Below are 22,500 nucleotides of genomic sequence, written 5' to 3'. Positions count from 1 at the left end.
TAGTTTTTCAGTGCTTTTTTGTTTTGTTTTTTAGGTTGTTTTAGGTTTTACAGAAAGGTACCAAAATTTAGAAATTATGAAAATTACTCCACGAAAAGAGGCGGCAAATAAATTATTCAAGGGATGGCTGGGAGAAACTTTAAAATAATTAATGAAACTGTGCTGTTACCTGTTTTACCCCCAGAACATAACTATATGAATAATACATGTACATGAATACGTGAGGAGCATTTTCTCACATAGACGGCACATTATAATAAAATTACAGTCCTGTCACACGTTTGATCTCTTCTGAAAAGGGGAAAAAAGTGTAGCTATCTAATTTAATGCCATATTATGGAACACTTCAGACAAAACAAAACGATCTCTATGGAGACGAGCAGGTAGAACTTACTGAACTGCACAGACAAATTATGTGAGAAATGCTGTTGAACAACACATTGACAAGTAATGGAAGAATACACAAGCCTTATATGATATTCATTCTGAGCAGAGGTTAAAGAGACATCTAACCCTTACAACTTAATGAGAGTGTTTATTTCAATATTTCCCTGTGGGGCTGTAGCTTGATATCATTAGTGTCCTGCCTGCTAATTAAGTGTTACAGTGATTAAGAATTTAGAGGGGGGATCAAAGCACAAATGTGTGTTGTTAGTCAAAATATACTACTCGATATAGCAAAGTCAGACTCACCTGGAGAAAAAGTAGATAGTAAACGAACAGTGCGTCTCTGTGTTTCTTGTTTTAAACAAGCTGTTGTGGAGCCCCTTTTAAAAAAGCCAGATTAGATGAACAGGACCAGTAAAGTCATCAAAGCTTCCTTTTCTGTCAATTATAGAAAACTGTGTTTTTATCCAACAGCATTCTTTTCACAACAACTCAAAGTAATTGACATTTATCAGCCAGGTTATAAGTCATTTCATTGCACAGAAGCTGCACTTGTACAGGTTTTTAATGATTTGTGTTTAATGGCTGATTCTGGGAGTGCAGCTGTTCTTTTGCTTTTAGACCAAACAGCTGCTATTGACACAGTGGACAGCACAATTGTCTTATCTCGCCTGGAGCTCTGTGTGGGTGTCAGGGAAACAGCATTGGAGTGGCTCAGGCCCTACCTGGCTGACAGGTTATTTAGTGTAACATTTGGGGACTCCTTTTCTTCATGTGCCCCTCTACATCGTGGAGTCCCACAGGGCTCTATTCTCAGACCTATTCTTTTTTATTTGTACCTCCTGCCTCTCAGTTATATTTTTTGAAAACATGGGATATTGTATCACTTTTATGCAGATGATTCCCAAGTATATTTACCACTAAAAATAGTTCCCTGCCCCACTTCCTGGAATGTTTGACTCAAAAAGGAAAATTGTTGTTTTTAAGCTTAACAAAGCAGTCGATCCAACCCTACATCAAGTCTACAGTTACCAACATTGGCATCATCATTTATGGAGATTTTAAGTTTGACAAGCAAATAAATGCCTATGTCACCTCAGGCTTTTATCTAGACTCAAATCGGTTTTATCTTTTAGCGACATGGAGCGGGTGATCCGTGCTTTTATCTCTACACGACTTGACTTCTGTAATGCGCTGTACAGTGTATCAGCCAAGCCTGTCACAATTACCTATAGTTCAAAGGTCTGCAGCACGTCTTTTAACTGGCACACGTCGTAGAGAACATATTACACCTATTTTATGCTCACTGCACTAGCTCCTCATTCATTTAAGAGTTGATGTTAAAACTGTATTTTAATTGTATAAAGAATGAGTTGGGACACTTTATCCACTGGCATTTAACCCGGCTGTCTTTTGATATTTTATTTGATATAACATCTATATTGTGTTCTGCCCGGTGGTCGAGTGGTTAAGGCACAGCACACATATGCGGCTGAGTTTGATTACTGACTCCTACTATTTACTGCATGTCCTCCCTTCTCTCTCACCCCCCATTTTACACTGCTTTCCCGTCCATAAAGCCTACGGGCACGAAATATTAAAAAACAAGAAAATCATATAGATGGATAGATGTATAATTCATATTGTATTTAATTACTTTTCTATTTTACTTATACGGATTTATTCATGTCTTATTTCTATTTTTTACCTATTTTACTTGCTTTTTTTGTACTCTGTGCAGCACTTTGTCGTACAAATAAAGTTGGATTGGATTAGATTAAATATGCACCCAGCAGTGTGAGAGTTGTTTTAATTTCTATTTTCCTAGCAATCATTAAAGGAGAGAAATAACTAGCTTTATGCTCAACAACTCCATAGCTAGTTGTTGTCTGGTGGTGCTACTTGGATAGAGTGAGGAGAGATTTGGCTCTATTAGAAAGCTGTTCTATTCTTTCGGTCGTTTGTAAGAACAAAAGAAGCAAAGAACTAATTGGCTCCGACACTGTGCTGAAATTGTACTGCTGGGTAAACCTTGTCCCTATAACTGCTTCCAGTGATTTCTTACACACTTTTCCGGACTCAAGAGAATAATTCAATACAGTATTTTACTTTATGAAGAGTTTGGTAAATGGTCTGTGTCACGGATACTAATGGAAATAGCATCATATTCATCAAAGAAGTTCAGTGGCAAAAGTTTGGCAAAGAAAACACAACATATTAAGAATGATGTTGTGGGGTAAAGTTGCCCTGTCAAAAAGTGATGGAATTAACTTTCTATAAAGATTTGTTAGTTTAATCGATAAGTTATCAAGCTGTCTAATTAAAAGTGCACAATATAACTTACGTGGTGGGGGGTCAGCTACTTGCTTATCTCTATGAAGATGCCCGGAATGTTCCTCTTCATGGCATTTAACACATTTATATGTTTTAATTTATTTTTTATTGCTAAAATAATCTTAGTCAGCATAACTTTTAATTTCATAACTATTATGTTACGGGTGTTGCACTTATTATGATCAAATATGGCCTTAGGGTAGACTACGAAACAGCATGATATGGGACCTTTAAATAAAACTAAATGTATAATCCAGAGCATTTCCAGGAATACTAATATAAAATAAGATAAGTTGAACTGTTACCTAGAGGGCATAATACGGACAAACGTTTTATTAAAAGAAAATGCTGTAAAACTCAAGGACTTAAAAACTGCACAATTCATGTACAAAATAGAGAATAAAGAATGACCTCTGCAAATTCGAGAACTGTTTCAAAAGAGGGAAAGTGCTTATAATTTAAGAGGGTGTGATATTGAGAAAACCAAATGTGAGAAAAAATGTAAAGCAGCATTGTATTTCAGTTGTTAGGGATAATGTATGGAATAAGTTGGACCAGGATTTAAAAGACTGTATAAAACTGAAGACTGTATAAAACTGAAGACTGTATAAAACTGAGTCATTTTACAAGTTATTGTTGCATATGGTGAATGAAAATTAATGCTGAAATGAGCAATAAGATGTCTTTATTTCTTGTAATCATGGCCATTAGAGATACTGTATGTTGAAATAAGGTGTTAGCAACTCTTTATGTTCATTGTAAGTGTTGTATATATTCAATCACCAATCACCAGTGCTGTCAGGCTCAGAAACCCATTCATGGAAGAAAACACATTAGTGGTGAGGATTAGGTGGTAATCTAATGCAACATAATGAAACTGGGGTGTGGTATCAGGCCTACAATTAAAGCTAAATTAATTGTATTGAGTTTTACCTGATGTGCACTTCCTCACAGCAGCGGGGGTTAATAGATTTGTGAATGCATTTCCTTCAGGGTAGACTACAACTGGTACTCATTTCAGACAGCTTCAAACAGTCAACAGGAGCCGAACATTTAATAGAGAGTGAAACTGAAGGTCATTTTGGCAGTGGTTGGAGAAATACACTATTTTGCTATTTTAGTAAAAGTAAGGGATCATCTCAAAATGGGTTGAAGCTGAAAAGACTTAATATTTTTCATCTTGGGGGTTGAACCTACATTTCGTCTTTTTGTTGCTTTGAAGCTTCAATACATCGTTGTGGCAGTCATTGTTTTGAAATGCTAAAAAACTCTCTCAGCAACGAGCATTAGGCCGACATTAGGCGGCGGGTGTGGGCGGAGCGCGGCGGGTGCGTGCGCGGCGGGTGTGTGCGCGGCAGGTGCGTGCGCGGCAGGTGCGTGCGCGGCAGGTGCGTGCGCGGCGGGTGCGTGCGCGGCGGGTGTGTACGGGGAGCATGGCGGGTGCATGCGGGGGAGCACGGCACGCCATGGCCCGCGCGGGCAAATGATCAAGAGATTATGCTCTAGTAACGTGCTACGCACTGACCGGAAGAAGGAAACAAAATAAACCGCATGAGGTTTCGGCCAATCACAGAAGACGTGAGATTCTCACTGAGACAAAAGGGCGTGTTCTGCTTCTGTCACTCTGACATGTCTAAGGTCTAAACACAGGCAATTGACAATTACAGGTTTTGACAAGAAACATGAGTTTCTCACTCTCTCATCCTCTTGAGACCATCTCAATGTGGTCATCTCACAGTTTGGGTTGAATGGGATGTGTCGTAGGGCCCCTAGGGCCCCTGGACCATGTGGATTGAGTAAACAAACATGCACGACAGGTGACATTATTTGGAGAGTTCATAACTTCTACTGATAAACATACCAAAGGATGTTCAGGGACTAGAGGTGAGCAGGGTCTATCAAGCTACTATCGTTTTATCAACGTGTAAAACTTTATGTGATGCCAGATTTTTTTTTTAAGTCTTTTGAGGGGGGGAGAGTCTTTTAAGCTTAAACCTATTTTGAGATGATCCCTAATTTTTTTTTTTTTTTTTTTTAAACTGCAGTAAAATTATAATAAAGTATGCTTAAGTAAAAGTATTGGGAAAAAAAAAAATCTACTCTACTAGTAACCAGTAAAAGTATTTCACACAATATATGATAAATATTTTATAGTTGAATGTCTTGATGAGCAAGAAACAAGAAGCAACTGAATCCATTTGTTACTTTCCCTGGTCATTCTTATTTTATTCTTATTTTATTTTTAAACACCTTCAGGCAAGATGCCTCTGTAAACATGCTAAAATATAATCCTCAGTCAATTCAGCAGGCATCAAACTAAAATCAAACACAATAATGGAAGAAGACGTTTGTCAGGTTAAACGTTCTAACGTACAAACAAGATACTGTTCAAATGGGTGCAAATTGGAGTAAATATCTGAAAATGTGATGCTTTTCTTCTTGGCTGATTTGCTAACATAATTGCAATGCTTTTACAGAGCAAATCATTTTTAGTTTTAGTTGATTTTATCTGGAAATGTTCACATAAATTATACTGTTAATAAAACATCAACAAATCTTCCCATACAAAAGATAAACACACAACTGAGAGATGTGAGGCCTCTAATGAGATTCAGTGGAGACGAGGCACATTTGCAACGTGGTCTTTGGTGGTATACGAGCGTGTGAGGGCAAACGAGAGCTAAACGTATCTTTGATGTGCCGCTGTGTCTAACTGCTGCTCCACTGGAAACAGCTGATTAAGACGTAGGTGCGGCGAAGTCTGAGAGCGGCAGAAACTCAGACTTAAAATAAAATGCTCACCAAAGGCAAACCGCTGTAGGGGCTGAATAAATTACAAATGTGGCACTGACTCAGAAGGAACTTTTCAGATTTTGTGCTTGGGAAACTATTTGTTGCAGTTGAGACAGAGCTGAGCAGAACCCCTCACCCCCCAATCCATTAGCCTTCACTCAGCGTGCAGCCGCTCCAACCAAATTGCACACAGCAGATAATAAAGAGGAGAAACATTGATGAAAAGTCAGTGGTGCATTGGTGCTTTTGCTCTCACTCGGCATTAGAATAAAGACGACACATCTCAACAAGACTGCAGACAGGGAAAGGGGAATATCCTTCGGCGTATAGCAGTCTTTCTCTGTCAGAGCTCACGGCGCAAGACAAAAGACAAAAGACACTTCATTATTCTCACACCAGAGCAATAGGCACTGACTTGTAAACATTAGCATAATTTAATTATTAAGTGAGGGCATAGATCGTTGGTTGCATTTCACTGTTTCATCAAAACGTTAATGGGGTATGGTTGGTAATAGGACAAATAACTCTTAAATCTTTCTGTTCCTAAAGCCTGCACATCCTCCAAAGGCCGTAAGTTTAAAACGCAGCTCGTTTGATTCTCTCTCTGCAAATTGATCATTTCTAATACATTATATTAATCAATCACAGTTTTTTATTTGTGTTTATATTCTCTAATGAAGAACTAACAAAAGTGCTTTCAATATTAATTAACTGAACATATACAATACTGGCTTTCAATACTGGACATTTAACACAAACCAATAGGAGACAAGCTGTTAAGATATTCCTTTATTGTCCACACATGGGGAAATGACAGAAGCTATGGCTATGGACCCTTCGATTATAAAAAGACTGCTGATCATTGGTCGATTATAAATTATTGAATCTCGAAAATGATCCCATGTTGTGTGTTCATCATTAACCATACATGACTTTATCGTTTTAAATATTGATTCGTTAAAGTACGTTGTCTATTTACTTGACTGAGCATCTATAAAAGTTCTTGATACGACTACAATGATTCTCTTCAGCATTGTGAGCTTGAATGCTGCTTTTGACAGGTCGACAATACCTCTATTTTTTCTTCCCCCTTTCGACTGTCAAATGATTCATTATCAAGATTCAGATTTCCAGTAATTGTGAATAATAAGCTTGTTTTTATTGTTTATTTTCGAGAGGTCCACAGCCAATCTTCTGTCAGTTAAAGCGTGTGATTTGGAGCAGTGTTCATAGTTTGGAAGTCTTTTTTTATTAAATGTTTTGCAGAAAAAGACAAATAACATGGAATTGGGATCGATCATTAGGAGGAAAAATGAATCATACAATCATCCCTCTTTCAGTAATATTCCACTGTTAAGATGGAGGATGTGAGGATAAGGTGCAGTCACTGGAACCATTGAAATGTGACCTGTCGGATGCTTTACTGCGCACACCTGAGGAAAGGGTCACTCACTCCCCTCTTTCGAGCAGCAAACCTTCTTGTCCAAATAAAGCTGGACATTTTTCTTCTTCACGACATTTACAAAACACTATTTTCTTCCCATCCAGCTCAGATGACCATTACTTTTGGCCATTTCCTATTTTTCTGTAGCAACAAGAGAAAGTGGTGGGCGTCTACTGTCTCTGCAACAGTTATTTATGGACGTTTCATTGCACTCTCTTATTCCACTGGCTGTTCAACACCGAATGCTCAGATGCAACGGCAGCCAAGACAACAACTTCACACACAGCAATGAAGCCGGGCGGTTGTTTGGGGGGGATCGTACCTATAATATATATAGTATATTATTCATCAATTTGCCGTGTTTGTAGCTTGTGGAAGATTTTGCAGGTTTATTTTGTATTGTAAAGTATCGCTGAGTTGTAAAAATGAATCCCTCAAGCGTTGTAAATATTATGATGTATGTTAGAAAGGTGGTCTTGGAGAGGGGTTCTTTTTCAACTTAAAGATACTAGAGTGGTGAAAATCTCATAGAAACAACAAGAGATAACAGAGAGACAACAAAAAACCTGTTTTAGAAAAGTTAGAACCAGCACGACCTTCAGCACGACCTTCATCACAACCAGGCTAGAGTGCACCTTGACATAAAAGGTGGGCTCTGCAGGGCATGACAGAATATACACGTGCGGTATAATCCCAAAACATCAAATATCACATACAGGTGGTAAATGTAGAGCAGTCACCGGAGCAAGATAACCCCGAAATGGAACCAGCGGCCTGTACTTACGACCCCAGACAACAGTCGTGAAAAAAGCAGCAGACGACATACAATAATAACAAATAAGCACGTTTACTCCTAAAGGAATGGGGCTAAATCAATTTTGTCAAGCCAAGAAATAGTGTTGGGTTTTGAGTTACTATCCAGATCGTTTCTTGCTGGAGTAGTTGTCTGCCCCCTCCATTGATTTAGGGATTGTTTTGATCACCGTGACCTTCAGTGTGTTTATGTTAGGCGTGGCGGCCGTTTGCAAAAGTACAGCCGTGGGATACTTTATTGTTTATGGGATGTTTTCTGATCATCTGTCCTTAAGCCTCCTCTTCCAATACTAAAGCAATGAAACTCACACTCCAGTCTGTGAACAACAGAAGCTTTACGATGGCAGTTTTCCTTGTATTTTTGTTGGGTTACTTCTTTTTTCTTCTTTTTTTTAGATTTGACCATGCAGAAAACCGCTCTCTTTCATCAATGTACAAAATTCCATCCAAAACGAGACAATTTGAATTATTGAATTATTGTCAGTCAGAATTAGGGAAACTATAGGTATTACTAAGTTATTAAGTTGACTGTGTTTTAGCAAAATGTGCAGTATAACCTGTCATCTGTACTTTTACAGGTGATTAAAGAAATCTGCTACGACCTCAGAGTTTCTTCCACCTGATATGACTCCAAATAGGCAGATTTTTTTATGGTCAGATCACAATTATATGAACGGAAAATTACCACCACCACTGAACACTCAAACTATTCAAGATAATTGCATGGGGTTTGCATTTAAGATCGACAAACAGTACGCTTTTTAATAATCTCACTGAAATCGTTGCAAAGACATTTATTTGTATTCTCACCACTATCAATAATGTTATGTCTTATGTCTGAGTGAGAGAACAGAAGATAACTGCTTTTCCATACAAATTAGGAGAATGTGGAGGAGAAATGTATTTATTCTCAATGTCAGTGTGGCTTCTGGGCCCCCACAGCAGTAAAGTCCTCCACATACTGCATAAACTTAACACATATGCACAGTGCTGCACACTCGGATTAACACCCGAAAGGCTGTGAAACTTTGACTTAACGACACTTCTTTTCTTGCCCAATAGCAATAACTTTCTCGTTCTGAAATTAGGAGCCCAGAAGGAACTTACACGCCAAACTATGTAAATGCGAGAAGCACGAGAGTGAGGTTGACTGTGGTTGATTAAAAGTCTTTTATCTGGATTCCTTCAACATGTCGAGTGCACATCATGAACACTTCACTCTGACCTTATAAAGTCAAACTTCACCATTTTTTAATTTCCGCAGAGGATTAACTGTTTGTGGACTGATTCGGAAAGATTAAATATTAAATATGGTCTAAATGTCAGGCTCCACAAACACCTGCTTATGCTTTGTATCGACAAATTTGAGATCATAAACTGCAGGGAAGACCAGAATTATGATTTCTATCTCTCCAAAAGCTTGCTTTGCTGACATCCTCTGAGAATGAGGTGTCCAAGGCTGTTGCTGTGCAGAGATGAACTGGAGGTGAACTGCACTGAAAAGCAATGCGGATCCATCAGTAAAGGAACATTTTGATTTTGAAGTATGGGTGCGTCGCTAATTTTAAGTGTCAGGGTGTGGCAAATGAACCAGGTTGTCCTCGTCAACAGAAAACTTGAAATAGCATATTCCGATCACGTGTCAGTATTTCCTGTTCTCTTTTTTGTGTGTTGGTATTTTCAACACACATTTTTGGTTATTTTTTTCATTTCTAAATACATCTCTGCTTTCTGTCCGCACATGTGTTCCTGAAATTCTGCTTTATAAGTGACTAGAAGATGACAGAAAAGGCTTTATTGCATTTTGGTTCAGCCTTGAAGTACAGAAGAGTTGTTCAATAAATGTCCTTGTACATTATATCTGCAGCCGATCTCTATTTTCTAATATTGTCAGCTCCTTTTTATTTCTATATGTTCTCAAGCTTAACCCACCTAGAAATTGGAAGACGCAAGAGTAGATAAGACACATTTTACCGCACACAAGATAAAAAAGGGTAAAAGTAGATCAAATCAGCTGCTTGGTTGGATTTGTATTGTCCTCAGTTTTTAATGTGAGGGCAATCAAGAAAAAGCTGAATCATTTTAAAGATTAAATTAAAGATTAAAGATGCCTGATGCAAGTTGATTAAATTAATACACAATATATGTAGATGTGCAAATGATTTTAAAACAAAATATCAGCTTTTAAGAATCTGGCTTTCGCTCTTTCATCAGGACTAAACCAGTGATGAAACAAAGATTAAATTGATTCGTTTTAGGATTTCTATTAATCAGACCTGTATATGAGTGTATTTATTACCTTGACCTGATGTTTCGGCTGCGCTGAGATTAAACCGGACTAAGCAAGAACAGATCAGGTTTGAACACCACAGAACCAGGATTTAAACATTTCTGAACAAGGAACTAAAACAAGCTTAAAGTGCTCTATGTACGTTTAGAATGAGGCTCCATTAGTATTGTACATCAAGTGTGCAAATGCTTTGAACATGTGATTCTAGACTTTTCAATTCAATTCAATTTCAATTTACAACTGCAGTTTCATCGAAGGCAAAATACACTATTTAAAAGTAATTCATCACGTGTATTCACCATGTTATAATGTTTTACTGTTAACTAAAGTACTAGGTATTGGTATCGATATTGCAATACTGGCCCCTGTATTGATTGAATCAGACATTTCTGGTATCGCACAGCTCTATTGTGTGGATATGGCCTCAGTAACGTCCACAGCATTATCACAGCATCATTCGTAATGTCAATCTTGTTTTACTGAATGTAATCGATATCATAAGAGTTGCTGTCGGGCTTTGGGCGTTTACTCTGGTCCCATAATGGTCCCATTTGGTTAGAGCCCCTCAAGGGAACATTTCTCAGACCTGGGCTCTTTATTAGACAGGCTCAGTTGACGGACGTGCTCTGCTTTAGCCCCTTCAGGTTACTCAGAGGTAAAGGGCAAGCCTTTCACCTTTGTATGGGCCGTTTAACCTAGAGAATAACTGTCTACCTGGCCAAAGCAGGACCCTTTCCATATATATTCTGTGTAGCCTGTGGTGGAAAGTGCCTATGAGTATACTATATTATGGTAAGGTGAGTAGTACATTTTGTAGTGTCACAGTTTAGGGAAGTAGTGGTAGTAGTGTTTGTAGGTAGGTATTACAGGAGTTGTACAGCAGTTGTAGAGCCAGTATCAAGCCGTATCATATGCTCGGGTAGTCCTAATCCACGTTTCATCAGGAAGGGCATCTGACGTTTAAAAAAATGTAAAATATGTCAGTACAACAGCCAAAATTTGTGTAAGAATTGAAAGCAATTTGTAGAATACATTCACTTCTCTTCAAAAGTACTCTAACAGACGTGTTTTGAATATTTGTACTTCAAGAGGCTGGTTTCTATGCAAGCTTGATTTTGAAGATCTGTCATTTTCAAAAGCCCGCTTGTCATTTCCATACTTTTGGCACTCATTTGAATACTTATCTGTCATGGATTGGTGACAATTAATGAAACATTGGTTATTGAAAGGCTATGGGCTTCTTAAGATTGCATAGCTAATTTATTGTGTTATTTCTACAACTGTCAACACTTACAGGCAAATAAAGGATGCAAAAAGCCTTGAAATACATGTTTTGATTTTGGATTGACTAAGTAGAATGTATGCAGTCAGAATTTGATTGAAGCTCTTGTCTTTTTGTGACATTCGGGTGAAAAGCTGAGAGCTGCAGATCTGTCAGAGCCTTGTTAAGAGCCAAGGGCAAACAAACAGTTGTTTTGAGTCTCTTATAACACAACTTTTCAAACAATAACTTCAACATGTAACAAACTGGGACTTGTGGACAGTTATTCACTTGGAGTAAGATATGGAATCATTTGGGCTGATCCTAAAAGTGCACTATGAACGTTTTAAGGCAGATGAGCCATCACATGTTCATCTCATTAAAATCTCTCTTGGATGAGAGTCGAAACGTCTATTTTTTCAAACTGAGTCCAGATGACTACAACTGAAGCTTTTTCTACTATGGAACACTCCTGGACGAATGAGGGATTACACCGACATCTCATTAAAATGTAATTGCGTTACCAGTTAAGTTCTGAAGTATGGCATCTATCTTTCATTTACTCTGGCACAAATCCCACAATATATATATATTTAGTCAAGTGTCAACTGTTTTTTCCATATTGACATTTTTATGCCTTTTAATGGAACAGTCAATGCAAAATACCTTCCACCCAAAAACACACTGCCCTTTAATGAACCATGAACTATGAGAATAGGGCTGGGAGCTAAGACCATTTTTCTTTCTATTGATGAACTAATCAAACAATTAATTCAAATAATAATAACAACAATAATAATATATTTTATTTATAATGCACAAACAATATTGATAAAAAGAGATCAAACTAGAAAGTATACGTCTGTATATTTTGTGTGTGAAAAATAGATGTTTTTAGTCCTTTCTTAAACGCCTCCACCATGTGTGGGGCCCTGAGGAGTTCTGGGAGGGCGTTCAACAGTCGGGAGCAGCAGCCTCAAAGGTCCTGGCTCCCAGGAGCCATGTTCTGGGCGGGAGCAGACCGTGCGTTGGCCTGAGCAGGTCCTGGCTGAGGGATTTACTTCTGTTGTCAGTTTATTTTAGCAAACATCAAGCTAAAAATACTACGTACACATACAAAAGTCTTTTTATTCTCTTCTTTGTAATTTTGGTCATCACTGGGTGTAATAGCCCTGCCCACTGCTATTTTCAACTAGAGATGTCAAGATTATTCAGTTAATCGCTCATCAGGATTAATCAGGACACAATATAATCATAAATAATAACCGTGATCTTGTTAGAAGCAAAGTTAAGTTAATTCAACTCAATCTATACAATATAAACCTGAACGTAAAAAGCATTTATATCCATCTTTTTTTGTCACATTAACTATAATCTAACATTCAGACAGACTGATTTCAAAAAGCTGCTCACATACTAGAGACTGGGTAGTAAATATTTAAAAAGAGAAAATGAAAGATTGTACTGTTGTTGGGTCACATACATCTTGATTAAATGTAGTTTCTTTTCAGAACAAATCCTATTTCCAACTTAAATTAATTGATAACTTGGGTTTGACTTATGTATTCTTCCTACATGAACCTGTGATGATAAGTTTAATAAGTACGAATGAGTAATAATCTTAACACTTTTACTCATACCATACTTTTAATGTGTGCAGTGTAGCAGCTGCATTAATAAAGAAACAAGTTCAGAAGGGCTCGATCGAAACTATTGAACAATTATCTGATTCATGACTAAGGAACTCGTGACATAATTCACGATAATGTAAAAATATCACTTTCTAATCAATAACCATCAGTCTTAATCACAACAGAACAAATCAGAGAAAAGGTGGGTTCATTTACACTGCAAACTACAACTAAATACTATTATCACGAAGTTAATTTGCAAGAATCAGATTTTACATTACATTCAAGCCAGTGTACATTTAATATCTGTAGTTTTCTGTTCTAATGGAATTGATTTGTTGGTGTTGAATAGGTTAAGATTATTCAGTTTATCGATAATTGTGATTAATCAGGTCACAATTTAATCGTAAGAACTCAAAAATAATCATTGGGAGAATCATAGGCTGCAAAATGTGTAGCATAATTTCAATTCATGCTCCAATAAGTCAAACTACATATTTATTTGGCTGCTTATGGGACAATATCATTATATTTTCATTCAGAAAGTTAGATTTGTGGATGAAAGCAAATGGAATATTTCCATTTTGTTTGGTCACTGTCTCAGTAACTGTGAATAATTGTAAACTTGTGATGTTTCTTCTCACAATAGTTGTAACACTAAAATTTGATATTGTGGCACATCTTCAGTGTTGGATAATTAGAAGACGGAAATAATGGCTGCAAAAGCTTTGACACCAGCATTTTATTACTGTGTGAGGATAATCTGTCCTTATCAAAGAAACGTGAGAAAATAAGATGGAAAAAATACTGAATTCAACCACTAGAGGGCTATAGTTTTTAATTTAAATTGTTTAAAATTGAGTGGATTCTTTGCCATTGTAAAAGAGTAATTACATTTCTAGAAGTCAATTTAGGGGTAAAGAGCTTATATCCTGTTGGTGCAAGTTTCAGCTTATGAATTGTCATACCACAGCTTTGGATGGGGATGTCAAGATTATTCGGTTAATCATTAATTGTAATAATTCAGGTTAATAAATACACCAAAAAAAAATTATAATAGCGAATTGTAGGCAACAACAACAATGAGTAATTTCAAATCACGCTGTTCTCTAGTAAAGTCAAAATACATGTAAAGTAGGGCTGGGTGATGTGGGAAAAGAGTGTATGTACAAATATCATGATTTTCTTCATCAAATCACAATTTCATTTTCATTACAAAACATGTAGAGTTTGAATTGAAAAATTGATTGTATTGCATTTGCTTTGGAAATATGCAAAATCAGAATATCAAGCGAATTGTCTAAGAAACGTCTAATATAAAGTGATATTTCTGCACTTTAGTGGTTCATTTTATGGTCCTCTCATGTTTTGTGCAATACTTGAACCTTGACCAAGACATTGACAGGCACATTTGAGCACATTTAAGAGCAAATGACTGAATCCCAAATTAACACATGGCAGATTGTCACAGGAATGAGATCACAATTCAATCACCATATTGCCCAGCCCTGATGTAAAGTACTTTGTATCTGGCTGTTTAAGTGACAATCTTTTTTTTGTCTTCTTTTTTTCCCAGAAAGTTTATTTTCATGAAGCTGGACTGGAATGAAAGTGAAATGTTTCGTTGTTATTTGGTCACAGTGTTACAAATGGTGTTTCTCATTGTATTATTTTTCTTTTTCATAGGGGAAACTACAAAAAGATGTGTTTTTAGTTCCACTGACTTACTTGTCCCTCATGAGTAATCTGTTGACAATCATTCTTACGCTTGTTGAATTGTGGTCTCCTGAGGGAAAATCAAAGTAGCACTCAACTGGAAGGCAATATAAAGAAGACTGAGGCGTGTTGAGCACAATATGAACAGCAGTAAGCAGCGTGTCACAGAGGTGTCTTCAATAACACAGTGAACTTGTATTAGAGCTTGGTATTCATATTTCCACTTTCCACATAAATTAATATTCTAGGAGTATGAGACTGCTAATATAAAAAAAAGACCAACCATGAGGTGAAATTAATTTAGACTCCCGTGAGAGAAGTCCACTTTGAGCGCGCGGTTCAAATGAGAAATGTCAACTCTGTGTTGTCCTCGTGTCTTCAGCTACCACTGTGTCCTCCTCATTTCATTTTATTATTATTTTCTTCAGATAACTGCTAATTAATAAACATAGAGAAAACGTGATTATCTTTTCCTCGTGTGCCACCACTAATCTCCCATGTCACAAGATAGTTGCTGTGCATGATTTTAGCAGGTGCTTTTGTATGTAAATGGACAATGAATGGCATCCTAAGATGATAGTGCATTCAGACAGAACTGTAGAGCATAGTTTGGTTCATTTATATTAAGTCATGTTTCTTGGATCATGTGAGTCACTAGAGGTGGGCAGCTTATCGAAACATGTAATGCTGTTGTTTTGAAGATAAAGTTACACAGACGCACTGTGTTATGAGGAGACTCAGGTCTTTTGGAGTGACAGGGCCACTCCTGAAGACCTTCTACGACTCTGTGGTGGCATCAGCCCTCCTGTACGGTGTGGCCTGCTGGAGCAGCAGCATCACAGAGAGGGAGAGGAAGAGGCTGGACAGAGTCATCAAGAAGTCCAGCTCCGTCCTGGGCTGTGCTCTGGACTCGGTGCAGGAGGTGGGGGACAGGAGGGTCCTGGCTAGATTCACATCTATGCTGGACCATGAGTCTCACCCCCTGCAGGACACTCTGTCCCCTGCAGGACACTCTGTCCCCTGCAGGACACTCTGTCCCCTGCAGGACACTCTGTCCCCTGCAGGACACTGTCCACTCTGGAGAGCAGCTTCAGTGAGAGACTGATCCACCCTCGCTGTGTGAAGGAAAGGTTTCGCAGGTCTTTCCTTCCTGCTGCTGTCAGACTCTACAATGAACACTGTTAACCCTGAACATGTTTCAATCATATTCATAATCATGTGCAATACTGAAATATTCATGTGCAATACTGTGACATAATGTCAATCATCCCTCGTGCAATATTGTTTGTCCATATAACAGCTGTAAATAGGAGTGTTATTTTTCTAAGTTATCTATTTTTATTATTATACTTCTGTGCCTAATCTGTGTTGCAACACTGGAATTTCCCCACTCTGGCAATCTTATCTTATCACTTCACAGGAACTATCAATGAGCTAGTGCAGTAAATGTGTGTGTTTGCTCTGGGTAGGACCACCCCTTACACTGAAACAAGTCCTGTGATTGCTTTAGAATGAGCTTCTTTAGGTTATTGGCAGGTAAAGTGTAGCAGAGAGGGTTAGCTTACAAGGGGTTAGCTTAAGACAATGTTACAATTTCAATATGGAACCATGTCAAGGCAATGCAGGAAAAAAATAAGTAAAAATAGTATTGCATATTCCAGGTTTTTGCATGTGAACAAAATATAGCCAGAATCCAGATGCCACGACATTGGAAAACAAATGGGCAAAAAGCACTCAAAAAATTGACAAAGACATTGAGCTCAAATTTAAGACCAATTTGGCTTTCCACGAGAAGCACTTCTCGCACAAGAGTATTTGTGGTGGCGCTCCACATATCTGTGGGGTCAGTGCAATTCTGTTTCAACAAATTGACAAGTCGCAGCTCCAGAACCTTAAAGGTTCGAACATGTTGGACATTTCAACCGTCGCCTGCGATCAACTTTACTACAGCGAGCAGAGCAGCCAGATAGCACCAGTTAGTACAAAAGTTTTGCTTTATCATCACTGCTGCGATGATAGTAACATGCTTTTTACCTCCATGTGAATATACCACTCTTGTTACCAACATTGTAGTACTACAGGTGTGTGTACTTAACCCCTTTTACTCCCTCGTGACCCACACCGGCAAATGAGGGTCTGGTTCCTTCTATCAGTAAGTGTGCAGGTGACACCACAGTGATCACCCGGAGAGAACCCACAGTAACATGCAGACTCCACCCAGTGAGATCCTGTGATGGCCCAGGGAGGCAAGAGCTCTAACCACTCTGCCACTGTACACCCTTAAAATCCTTACAATTGTATCTTAAAATATTGATGCCCTAATAGTAAATCTGATGAATGCTATCTGATATCTATTGGCTGGCCACCCTGCAGTCCCAACGGCATTACCAAATACAGATGGATTATTTAAGCGTTATTGTTTTTGCAAGGCTTCGTTATCCCAATTAACAAGAGAAATTATGCAAACAACATGAAATCTTGATCCCAGTCCAGGAGAAACAAGGACTCAAATATAAATGTGATCTAGAACCACCCACAGTCATGCCTAATTAGGCTTTTCCTTTTCACCGCGCTCAAATATTTGTTACGTTACAATGCCATAAAATCCCACCCTGGCCCTTGTCACAAACCCTGTTGCTCAAAGACTAAACCCTCCTGTGTCTCAGATGACATAATGTTGCAGCTTTCATCCTTGGGGGGGCAGACTTGAAAAGGTTACTCAATTTGATGTCTAGAAGTTGACAAGACAGGTAGATTCCAACAGGTATTTGGGATAAAGATGCCAACTTTTAAACGAATACCATGCTTGACAGAAAAGGCAGTGGTGGGAATAAAACGCATTATAGCAAGATTAGAGGTATATATTAATCTGCTAAACTCTCAAATTGATTCGGGTCTCTAACATATTCAGCCAATACGACCTTGGTCAATACAAGTCACCTCCCAATTATCAGTCGTGTCCTGCGTGTTTCACTCTTACATAAGTCTCATCTGGACGTGCAGTTGTAATCACTGCAAAGGTGTGTAAGAGAAGAAACTTTTAATCATCAACTTATGGAGAGTAATTCGCGTTCATACACATTTAGACAAGTGTGTTAAAGGGGGGGCTTATCCAGTGCAACCTAATTCTGTCACGCGTGAAATAGTTTGGCGTGGCTGAGATTTTGCATATAAAGTGGACGTTTTGGATGAATAAATGCACGCGCCGTGATGTGCCAAATCAAACCACACCCAAGTGGTAAGCAAGAATAAATGACCAACACGTTAAATTGTCCCACAGGTTCCATGTCAGATACGTGTCCACACTACTTCGCTTTCTTAATTGAAAAAGCGACAGACAAATTGCCCAAAAAGGGAAAATGAACTTACCAGACTTAGGCAGTAATGAATAAACCACCGCGGGAAACAGCCGGAGAGGGGATGATATTAAAATCCCTATTAATGTCCATGCAGAGGACAGATGCGTTCACGCCGACTCCCGTTTCACTGTTTCGACCGAGGAGCGGCACCGCGCGCACGGGAGCGCGCGTCTACACCGGGAGCGGGAGAGGTGCGTCAGTCAGGAGGAGGTGTGAAGACAAGATAAGAGCAAGAATAATAACTGCTCTCCGATAACCGGGGCTAATAAGAAGAAGACAGACTGTGGAGGTTTGGAGACGCCAATGTTGGCTGTGGCGCGCCGGTTCCAAACGGAGTCACTGCTTCAGTAGAATTGATGTCACCCTAAAGGATCCATATGGTGAGAGGGAGCGTGGGAGCCAAGGACCCAGGGTACAAAGAGAATATTCAGAGGAGTTCATAAAAGTTTAAACCGTCGTACCCTGAGAAACATCTGTTCACGTGACTCCCCGGGACTCATACAACTTCACATGAGCTGAAATCATATACAAATGTGATATGTAATAATTAGGGTGAGCGCTTCAAAGTGTAGGAAAAGGGACACGTTGTTGGATGTGGGACGTGACCTGACAGATACTGAATAACTGTGTTTTCAGTTTTGATAAAAAGACAGGAGAGATCTTAAAGCCAGTACAACCAAAATGTATTGATATATTTGCGCGAAAATATTGAATATTGTGTTCTACATAAATTTAACTTGTGTGACATTCTCTGGAGAGGAGAATCCGACCGATAGTCGAACCTCAGATTCAGGAGGAGCAGAGTGGTTTTCGTCCCGGTCGTGGAACACTGGACCAGCTCTATACCCTCCATCGGGTGCTCGAGGGCTCATGGGAGTTTGCCCAACCAGTCCACATGTGCTTTGTGGATCTGGAGAAGGCTTTCGACCGTGTCCCTCGGGGTGTCCTTTGGGGGGTGCTCCGGGAGTACGGGGTCCGGGGCCCTTTGCTCAGGGCTGTCCGGTCCCTGTATGACCGGAGCAGGAGCTGTGTTCGCATTGCCGGCAGTAAGTCAGACCTGTTCCCAGTGCATGTTGGACTCCGCCAGGGCTGCCCTGTGTCACCGGTTCTGTTCATAATTTTTATGGACATTTTAATTAAACTACCTTTAGGTATTATTAAAAGGTAGTTTAATTTAAATTATCCACTCTGCCACCTCTGGTTTTGTTACAAAGTTCATTGGATAGTTTGACTGGAGCTGCTGAGGATGTTGTGTGAATGTGTAGCACTGTGTAAAGAACCCTATAGTTCACAGCTTGCTGCACCTCAAATCTGTTTCAGATATAATGTGAGAAATCTGTTCAACAGCAATTAAGAGGTGAGGCCGGAATCGGCAGAACTTGAGGTACCATAAAGAAAAATGTGTGAGTTATATTTTAAATTAATGTGGACAATATGGTCTTAAGGTTTGTCTTATGGATTTAATGCTGCCAAAAGTCACTTTGAAAAAAAAAGCAAAATCTACGTGAGATGATACATGTGTGATGCACAAATGACAGATTACAGTTTCAATTGGCCAACAATAGGTTGTGATTACTTATTTTCTTTTTTGTTTATTTCAGTTTACAATAGGCCTATTTGGTAACGTTGTAAAAGCTTCTGGATGAAAGCTGAACAATTTAGATCTACTGGATGATTGGACTGACAAATATTAGAAAATGATTAAATATGCAACAAAACATGACACATGACAAAACCTTTTTTCTTGTTTCAAAGCTGTGCCAGAAGCAGAACAATAGAACAGTCAATTTAGAGAACCAAATGTCCATCAAGTGCCCAGATTTATCACATAATTTTACAGAACATTTGAAAAAAGAAAAACATTGTAACTCATGTATGTCGCAATGTCCTTCAACACCACAGGTCGGAGCTGTATCGACATTGATTATTGAGGCTAAAACACACTTCAGCAGTGGATTGTAGTGGGAGTCAAGAGTCCTTCACTTCCCTTGGAGAGGTTTTCACTGATTCTTGGTAGAGCACAATATAATAGTTTGTTGAGGACACTTCAGAAATACAGCATACAGGGACTTCTTGGTTAAATTAACAACCCATTCATCTTCTGTTTTAGGGGTCAGGGATCACACATTATTCCTCGATTGGATGGATATAATTAAGTTTGTTTTTTGATGGTATTTAGACTTTAACTGTTAAAATCATGAATGAATTTGGCTGGTTAACAAAGACTAGCCACAATGTCCAGTGAGTAATCAAGTCCATATCAAGCCTTGCACAACATAATGACTGACTCAATAACCTTCTGATCATTCTCTTCTCTTCTGGGATATTCAGAGCTAATATTTAATCATTTGCATATGTATTTTAGCTTTGGATTTTACATTGGATGCCCTCCCAGAAGCAAACCACCTCATATATTTCACACTGGTGTACTGGATAGTACAAGAGTGCTCTGATTGTAATTGGAAATGCAAGACCTGTCATTGCCAAGCACCATTTGTCTGCTTTTCTGAAGAGAAGAGAACATCAGAAGGGGAAATGCTTAACCCATTCACTTCTCACTGTGAAGCCAATCACTGTGCACCCCCGAGTGTCACAAAGCTCAAGTAAACAATTTAAAAACAGATGGGCAGTATTCTTTGCAATCTCAAGAGACATTCTTACCAGTTTTTTTGCATGGAAACTGGTAAAATAGCATTTAAATATCCTGTCCTCTACACCTGGAGTGATTTACAAAAGAAGTCTAGAATCTAAAAGAATTGATTCAGATCAGGTCAGTTTAAATGAATTCTGAAAGGTGATTTATGTGATCTATGGTTTGTAGTCATTTTTAGGGAACAACAAACTTTCCAGATTAAATAAAGGTTAAATAATGCATTTTTTTTTTAACTGTAGTACACAAAAAAGGGTTTAAACGTGCAGTATTTCTTCTGGTGGATGCAGTTACAGCTTTGCCCATAATCTCCCACAGTGTGGCATTCAAATTCTCCATTATCTATTCAAAGTGCTTTAGATATGACCTGTAACTTGGCGTTGTGGTGTTGCCTGCTTGTTTCTATGGAGACAAGTGTAATACCACACCGTGGAACATTCCAGGCAAGCAATAAGATCTCCAAGCATGTGGCGAACCTTCCACCAGAATGGTTAGTGCTCCTTTTAGTGATGGATTTGACATCATTGCGTTATTTCGATCAGGAGAGACAGACACAAACGAGTGGAACGAAGAGTTTATTGACAATAGATGCAATTCGGTGCTTAAACCCTGGCAAGAGGCGTTGATTGTGTTATCGGAGAGAATATTTCCCCAATGGCCACTGTTGAGGAGGAAAGAATGGAAGTGGCTTACATTGTTGCTGATGTGGAGGAGGAGATGGGTCAGAGGATGATTGAAATGGTTTGTAGGTGAGTGATGGATATACTACAGTCGGCTGACATCAACGGAACAGAGTTTGAAAAACACAGTCTTCCACAGTCATCCGTCTGACTTGAGGAAATCTTTCATCTAACTTCACTTGGAATGCGATTTTAATTCATGCCCTTATAAAAAATGACACATTGAGCCCGTGTATAGTGCCTCACGTAAAGTAAAAGTTTATGATTCTGACAGACTGCTTCCATATTGGCCCAACTTGACTGGCCAATTCAGTTCAGAACACAGCTCTCATTTGCAGCCTTTGAGACGTGCAGCTGTTAAAATGATGATGGCAGCGGCAGAGTCCAGGCCGGTTTGAAAAGGCGTCAGGAAGTATGCAGTGACACTGTTGGAGTCCAGTTCAGCGCCGAATTTACCCACTTTAACAAGGCATCATGAACTAAACTTGAAAGGGCCTATTGAATTACTATTTAGCTGCAGTTTTGATCTTGGCAGACACATTTTCATCCATCATTTCTCGTTCCGATGATCCCCGTGCAATCCTTGTGGCTTCCCCAGCACTGTACAGGCTTTCTGCTTGTCACATTTGCAATGGTGAATAATTAGTCTCCCCTAATTAGGAAATTAGTCAAGCCAATAAGCAATGACTAATGTTTCTTAGCTTGTCACTTTTGAAGATGAAATGGTAGAATGAATGCACTGTGATCACAGTTTGCTTTGTGTCTGTCCCTTTCTTGCACTCAGCCAAATTGATTTTTGCATTTGGAAATGCTTTTTCTTAAAGATTAATATTCCATACCACAAAGCAATCCACTAAGTCATTAATCTGTGGCACTGATTACTCACTTAATTTTGTGTATTACTGTAATTAGGCCCGAGCGCCACAAGCTGGCGAGAGGCCTATTAATCTCGTAAGTGCGCACATAGTGCGCACGAAATCGAGCGCGAAGCGCTCGCCCACTTCCAAACACTCACTAACGCACTCCTCCACTCATGCACGCCCCGTGCATACTAATTAGTTGTAGGAAAATGGAACATTACCGTTGTAAACGGGCGAAGCCCGTGCAAAAGTTCGCACTAAACGAGCACTTTACATTGGGAT

At 38.9% G+C, this 22,500-nt stretch overlaps 1 protein-coding gene across 1 annotated transcript in view; it reads right to left on the bottom strand.

Moving 5' to 3' along the window:
- The window catches only part of htr1fa (5-hydroxytryptamine (serotonin) receptor 1Fa), a 35,321-nt gene extending 17,171 nt beyond the window's left edge, over nt 1-18,150 (bottom strand). The window contains exon 1 of the mRNA XM_072445100.1: nt 18,039-18,150. The gene's annotated coding sequence lies outside the window, so the exon portion shown is untranslated. The remainder of the gene's footprint in view (nt 1-18,038) is intronic.
- Between the last annotated feature and the right edge of the window lie 4,350 nt (nt 18,151-22,500).

The sequence above is a fragment of the Eucyclogobius newberryi genome, unplaced genomic scaffold (genome assembly GCF_026437365.1).
Source record: "Eucyclogobius newberryi isolate DKJ021-1_F unplaced genomic scaffold, fEucNew1.0.hap1 SCAF_14, whole genome shotgun sequence".
Lineage (NCBI taxonomy): Eukaryota > Metazoa > Chordata > Actinopteri > Gobiiformes > Gobiidae > Eucyclogobius > Eucyclogobius newberryi.
Note: the sequence above shows the minus strand (reverse complement) of the source record. Positions and strands in the feature narration are given on the sequence as shown.